This window comes from Macaca nemestrina, chromosome 9 (assembly GCF_043159975.1).
Source record: "Macaca nemestrina isolate mMacNem1 chromosome 9, mMacNem.hap1, whole genome shotgun sequence".
Classification (NCBI taxonomy): Eukaryota; Metazoa; Chordata; class Mammalia; order Primates; family Cercopithecidae; genus Macaca; species Macaca nemestrina.
This window is the reverse complement of record NC_092133.1, coordinates 5,420,558-5,428,218: the sequence shown is the minus strand read 5'-3', so window position 1 is coordinate 5,428,218 and position 7,661 is coordinate 5,420,558. Positions and strand designations below refer to the sequence as shown.

Sequence of the window (7,661 nt, the reverse complement as noted above, 5' to 3'; positions counted from 1 at the left end):
AGCAGCTCTCTTCACTATTGCATGACCAAGCATCTCCTGGTTTGCAAGGACTGCTTTTGGATAGATTATTTCCTCTAATTAGCCTTGTGACATTTGGCGTGTGATCACAAACAGTAAGTCTATTGCACACTCTGATGCTGTGTTCTCTGTGGACTGAGAGCCCCCCCTGCACTAGGTCTGAGATGATGTATCTCTGCACACAGGAGGACTCATGAGGACTGTGGTCACCTAGGAGCCCAGGGACACACAGAACCCTGGGTCATTTTGAGCTTTAGCAGATGAGAATCTAATTGCACAGTGGGGCTTTGTGTCATAGATTTGGACCAACAAGGGGGTTTACCTGGCTCATTGCACTAGAAGGAGTGCAGAGAATGCAAATTTCCCCAGACAGTTCAGGCTCCTGAGGGCAGAGATCTGGCCTTGCACTCTTGCAGCCCCCACTCCCCACCCCATGAGCTCCCATGCCCAACTCAGCACTAGGCACGTGAAGATGCTCTGCATAGACCACAAACCTGAACCTGACTTCCGCTTTCCATGTGTTGATTAGAAACACCGCACATGCCACCAACTTCATCCTTTCCAATGGTCATTTGTGTCCCTGCTCTCTGCAGCAGGGTGGACAGAGCCTAAGTCACTCAGTGGCAGCCATGGGGTGGTGGCTTTGGAATGAGCTGGATCTACAAGAGGACAAGACTCAGGGCCTTGCCACGTGGGGGCTCCCTGACCCTTGCAATGCTGAGCCTGCCTCTGGGAAAGCCTGTGGCTGTGCTGTGACCCCTCCCTCTGACTCTCCAGGCCTCCGACGTCTGGCCGCAGCTGCCTCTTGACCTCACACTTGTTCTTCTATGCAGCTGAATGTGCCCATTCACAGTTTGTGTAGTTTTTTCCATAAACTTATATTTCTCATTCTGAGTAATGTATGTGCATTATAGAAAGCTTTCCAAAGGAGAAAAACACACATACTAAAGAGCTCAGTCATGGGTTTCTCTTTCCATATTTTGATCCGCCCTGCTCTGTGGGTGTGTGATCTTTGTTGATAAGTTTGGGAACACCCTCTATGTACTATCTAATGTCCTCCTCGGGTGCTTCTGGCCCCACACGTCAGCTTGTTCTGTGCTAGCACTTGGAGCCTTTCCCATCCTCTGCCTGCTCCTAAGCGTGCTCTGCTTTGCCCACGTGCTCACCGCTTGTCCTCCCTGATCATTTCAGCACCCAGGACTCCCCTTGTGAGGATCCACAGCCCTACTTGTCTCTCATACTTGGTTCCTAATCACAGACATGCTGACCCACAATATTCTCTGACTTTGTCAGAACTGCTGAGGTCAGGAGTCCCTCCTTCTATTTCTTGGTAAGTTCAGTGGTATCTTTCATTGAGCTAAAGAAAGGACTCCTAAGCTAGATATGTAAGGATCTAATTAAGAAATAAAAATTTAATTAATATATTCATAAGAAGGCTCATCTTCATTAATAATGGCCAGCTCAACCCCCACTATCTTTTTCGCTCCATCGGTAAAGGTTAATGCCCTTAATGATGTTGGGTCCTGAGAAAGTTGAATGTGGTCTTCACTAAACTCGATGCTTCCCAACCTGCTTTTCAGGTGCCCTGGAAACAAACACCGGCATGATTTTGAATGTGCACATGCCAGGGCTTACAGCTGAAGCGGCTTCTGGGGCAACCAGCCCAGGTCTTTTGGGTTCTTTTTCTCTCCTTCTGCTAAACACACAAAGAGGGGCTGGAAGCATACAGGGTGGGTTTTGGGTGTGTGTGGTGATTTTGTGGGGTGACCACTTTTGAAGACCTTTCTGCTTCTGTAGGAAAAGCTGACAAAGAGAATGTGGTTGTCAGTCGTGTTTCAGAGATCAATGTTCCCTCACGCGGCAGGGGCCAATCCACACCCATATTTTTAATGATCTGACCCAATGTAAATCTCCCAGTTACAAAGACGCTGCCTTAGAATTTTAAAAAACCTAATAAATAATTTGTTATAACTGCAGGGTATCACGTTACCATGTTACTTATTATGGAACTAGGATAATATTTAAATTGCTTATTTACAGCGTTAAAATAAATAGTGGTTTGGGCATTTCTGCAAAGCATGAGACATGCGTTGTCACTCCCTGCCCCCTCCCCGCCGCCTGCGTTTCCCAGCCTCACTGCGCTCACCCTTCCTGCTGGATCTGAGTTCTTTTCCCAGCTGCAATTACTCCATTATGCTATTAAAGTTCAGAATGTGCAACATGCCGGACCCCTGAAGGCATTCGACAGTCATTTTTTTTTATCTTGTCTAATACCTGTGGCTCCCTTTCTGTGCTGACATTTGACTGCAAGCATTCTATGGGATCTGCCGGTTAGCTGTCCCTTGAAGGCCACTGGCCTCAGCACCTCTTATGGCCACTCATCTGGCCCCTGTCAGATCTCCGAGGGGGGTGGCGAGCAACACAGTGAATGAAATATCAAGTGCGTCAGATCAAATGGCAGCCTGGCCCCCCAGGTAAGAGCAGACTCAGGGTGCAGGGCATTGGATCAGGCCCTCAGCTTTCCCTGGTTCACACGGGGCTCGGACCCTTGTTCCATCAAGTGCCCCTCGCTTAAGCCCCACTAATTGGGTAGGATTGCTGCCGTCTGATGAGTCATAATTAGGACGAGGCGGCTCCGGTAGGAGCCTTCTTATCCGGCAAAGGGTCAGGGACTAATGACTAGCAGAAGGTAACGGTTTTGTTGATGCCTGTAGTCTCTGTTGGAAAAAAAATTCCAGTCCTGCTGCATTTCTTCCGGCGGCAGGCACTGAATCTTCCCTCATTTGATTCAGTGACCTCTCAAGTGCATCCTCGCCCCGAGGGCTCTGGGCAGTCCGGCAACTGTGAAGCCCCTTGGGTTGATAATCTTCTCCCACACTTGCCCTTAACACCAGACGCACCACCATTAGCCGCAGCTGCACGGGCGCTCATTAGAGGCGATCGATAGGAGTGAGATCAGGAATGCCGCTGCCCCCACTCTCCGGGTCCTGCAGATTTGCAGGCGTTCCCACGCAACGCCTTCCTGCCAGCCACGCAAAACAGGGGCTTCTTAACACACAAAAGGGGAAAATGAGAGAGGACAAGGAGAAAGTACATATTTACCTTCCTGCTCTCAGGGTGTTGCTGTTGACTGTCTAGAGGAAATTTTATTTTCACTGTGATGTGAAAGTCGCTCGTCTTTGCCTTCTGTTGCTCCTTGAGTCAGAGAGGCCAACATAAAAATGTTTCTTAATGAAAGAATCCCCAGTTCTCCCTACAGAGAGAGGGAAAACGTTGTTGATGCAGCGAGCTGGGCTGGGGGAGCTGCGATGAGTGCTGGGGTCCCAAGTCGGGCCGGAAGGCCTTGCCAGAGAGCCTGGTCACTCCCACCCTCCTTCCTTCCGAGCTGGGGAACTTGGGCCCCAGAGGACAGTGGAAGCAGGAATGGTCTCAGTGGCAGAGGCTGGAGTCAGCTCTCCTTCTCAGACCCCACAGGTCAGCTCCTTTAGGAGAGCTGGCCCACGTTGCCCACAGGGCCCTTCTTCCCCTATGCTGGGCTGGGTGGGCTCAGGACCCTCCTGGGGTTGAGGAGCAGCAGCCTGTCTTACATATTGGGGGCAGGAGCGGGCAGCCAGGCACTTCCTCTCCCCCCACCCTGGCCCCTCCTCCTCATTCTCAGGTGGGTTTGGGCCCTGGTGCCTTTGGTGGGCTCCTGGTTGCCATCTCTCCCCATCCTGACTACCAAGCTTCCCATGGAAAAGACTAGAGACATGAGAAAGTCGTGAAAACCCAAAGTTGGAGCTGCACCCTACAGTAGCATCCCCAGAACAGGAAACTCAAGATTTTGTAATTTTTTTTGGCACACAGGACAAGGAAGGAAGGATTGACCCTAACCATGTCTTCCCATCAAAGAAGGAAAGTGCATTTGAGAACTCTCTCGGAAAGACCCCACAGACCTGCAGTGTTGTTCCCCAGCTAGAAGGGCTGGACTGGGGACTGACGTGGCAGGAGAGCACATGAGGACCCTGCCAACAGCCATACCTTGCAGAGAAGGGAAAGTCTGCTCCCAGAAGTGTGGAGAGACACTCTCAGACAGAGGAGAGCACCTCCACAGAAGGGCCCCGGCCCTGCTCCCTCCACAGCCACCCTGCTGGGCAAGCAACCTCACAGAGCAAGTATAGAGCCTTCAACTTTTCCTATATCCTTTAGTGTCTGCCTGAAATATTGACCTAGCTACAGAAACTATGATAACTTTAAAATGGGCAAAAGAAACCTTTCTTTATAAAGATAAGCAAATAATGGTGACTTATGATAAAACAATCAGAAGTTTTAAGGACTCAGAACAAATGTTGCTCTGTGAAATGAGGTAGCAGCAAGAAGCAGAAAATTCTAGAAAGTTCCTCTTTTCTATTTTTCACAAAATTTAGGGTGGCACTGCACCTATGAAATCAGAACTGGCATTTATTTTTGCAGGGGAAAAAGCAAGACCCTCAAAGGCTGTTTCCAAATAATTGCTAAATTTAAACTGCAACGTGGGCAGTTAATTGTAGACAATGGATTCATCGACATAGAAGATAAACCTGAGAATACGGAGAAGCTCAGAGAAAAGTGACAAAGAAATAAAATGATAAAAAATTAAGTAGGAGACCTGGAAGGTCAAGAGATCCAATGTATGTATAATGGGATTTCCTGAAGAAGAGAGTACAGTGAACAGAGAAGTCAATGTTATCTCTGAGGAATCAAAAGGGCTTTATGAGTACCAAACACAATCAGTGGAACTTGAATTTTAATGTTGAAAACAAATATGCATGCAGGCTAAAAAAAATCAACCTGAAAAGAAGTAAAACTCAAACCACTATGAGTTTCTTCTACCTACAAAAAGACCAAATCCGTTTTCACTTTTATTGGAACACAGAGCTCATATTCTGTTCTGCTTGAGGTAATGAATGGTTTTGTTTATTTTGTTATTTACCTGAACACTGTACCTGAAAAAAATTCAATTCCAATATCCCCCATCTCACATGATCATCTGTACCTTGAGACAGATTGGATAGTGGGTAAATTTTTCTGCAATGATAAAGACTAGACAACAATGAGTAAGTGTTTACAGAGTTTTTTTTAGAATGATATTTTGATGCAAGTCTTCTCTACCCTGACAATGTGTCATTTTTAGGTAGCATCCAGTTAGTCTGCAAACTGCATAAGGTAAGGACTGTAAAGATTTATGCTATCCCATTAATTCTCTCTTCCTTGGACCTAGCAACGTGCTAGACACATGGAAGGTGCACATTATGTGTATGTTGATTAGAATTGGCTACAGCAAAGGACATTCTCAGATATGCAAAGAACCTCAAAAATATAACACTCATGTACCCTTCTTTAAAAATGTATTGAAGATACTCTGCAGCCAGCTATGGAAGGATGGGGAAGTCATAGCTAAAAGAAAAGAGGTAAACAGTAAAACCAGCAAGGTATGTAGAGTTGAAATAACTGTGACTCATATGATTAAAAAGCAACCCAAGTACAAAATATAATTATTAAGAGCCAAATGTATGTTATGCAAATAATTAAGTATTGATTATCTACTCTAGCTATTAGATAATAAAAACAAAAGTTGACAAATGAGATAGGGAAAGAAAAAGTAAATGTGCCTTAAACTTTTGTTTTCCTTGGGAAGAGACATTGGATAATATCATGGTGTTAATGGTAACTAAAAAAAAAAAAAAAAAAAAGTGATTATAAAAAGGGGTGTAGAAATAACCACACATAGAATAAAAACAGGAGTTACTCTTTGAAAATTACCGAAGGAAAAAAGAGCTAAGGAAACAATTATTTAGTAAAAGATGAATAAAGGGAAGCAACAAGAACGTATTAAAAAATAAGGCACAATAGAAATAAGTCCAGTGATAAATGTGAAGAGGCCAAATTCCTCAAATGACAGACTTGCAGGCTTGATTGAAAAGCAGAGTTGAGGCTTTGCAGACGCTGCCGCCGAGGAAAGTCCTGTACTACTAGCCATGGTCAACCCTACCGTGTTCTTCGACATTGCCGTCGATGGCGAGCCCTTGGGCCGCGTCTCCTTCGAGCTGTTTGCAGACAATGTTCCAAAGACAGCAGAAAATTTTCGTGCTCTGAGCACTGGAGAGAAAGGATTTGGTTATAAGGGTTCCTGCTTTCACAGAATTATTCCAGGGTTTATGTGTCAGGGTGGTGACTTCACACGCCATAATGGCACTGGTGGCAAGTCCATCTATGGGGAGAAATTTGAAGATGAGAACTTCATCCTAAAGCATACAGGTCCTGGCATCTTGTCCATGGCAAATGCTGGACCCAACATAAATGGTTCCCAGTTTTTCATCTGCACTGCCCAGACTGAGTGGTTGGATGGCAAGCATGTGGTCTTTGGCAAAGTGAAAGAAGGCATGAATATTATGGAGGCCATGGAGCGCTTTGGGTCCAGGAATGGCAAGACCAGCAAGAAGATCACCATTGCTGACTGTGGACAACTCGAATAAGTTTGACTTGTGTTTTATTTTAACCACCAGACCATTCCTTCTGTAGCTCAGGAGAGCACCCCTCCACCCCATTTGCTCACAGTATCCTAGAATCTTTGTGCTCTCGCTGCAGTTCCCTTTGGGTTCCATGTTTTCCTTGTTCTCTCCCATGCCTAGCTGGATTGCAGAGTTAAGTTTATGATTATGAAATAAAAACTAAGTAACAAAAAAAAAGAAAAGAAAAGAAAAGCAGAGTTGAATTAAAGTCTAGTGACAAAAGATACATATAAAATAAAAAGACATGGAAAGATTGGAAAATAGGGGTTGGACAAAGACATGTCAAGTAAATACAAGTAACTGAAAATTAGAAGCAATATCAAATTAAGAGTTGAAACAGTTTCAATGATTTTCATATAAACAAAAAGCAAAATGTGCCATGAATGTATATATGAATAATAAACCCATATGTGTGAAATATAATTATAGGAATATATAAAGTAAAAATAAAAATATAAGAAGAAATTGACAAAAACATGATTAACCCAGTGAGTAATTTTCATATGCCACGGTCAGTATAGGACAAGATGAATGAACAAAATTAAACAGAGAGATTAAAAACTGAATAACTTATAACAAATAGAGTTGATTTGTGTTTAATAAGGGGTAGTAAACTTTGTACCATGCAAAGAATGAGGATAATGTCCATAATATGTTTGTAAAAATTGATGATCAAAATGTCTTAATTACAAAGAAAAACATAATGAAATCTCTTAAGTAACAAACTATACAGACCATATTTGTAGCTATAACAAAATGGACACAAATTTTAATAACAAAAATTACCACCAACTGTAATACACTTAAAAATTAAAATAATACTCCCCCAGTATTAGATTAAATAAAGTCTCTAATTCAAGGATACTTAAAAAACAAAGACATATAAAAATTAAAGATGAAGCCCAAAGTCAATTCAGAGTTAAACACATCAGATTAACTATATCTGTTAGTAAATAAGAATAAACAACAATAAAATAACCACTTATTTTTATAGTTTTAGAAAATCCAAGATATTAAGTTCAAGGATGTTTAAAAAATAATAAACACTAGAAAAGAGAAATTTATGAAGCAAAACATGGAAAAAGTAAACTTGATAAATTCAAGAACTTTAAA

The 7,661-nt window shown here is 43.3% G+C and overlaps 1 pseudogene; it reads left to right on the top strand.

Annotated features, from left to right (window-relative positions):
- The first annotated feature begins 5,977 nt into the window (after positions 1–5,977).
- LOC105470594 (peptidyl-prolyl cis-trans isomerase A pseudogene) lies at positions 5,978–6,739 on the top strand (annotated as a pseudogene).
- Positions 6,740–7,661: the final 922 nt, after the last annotated feature.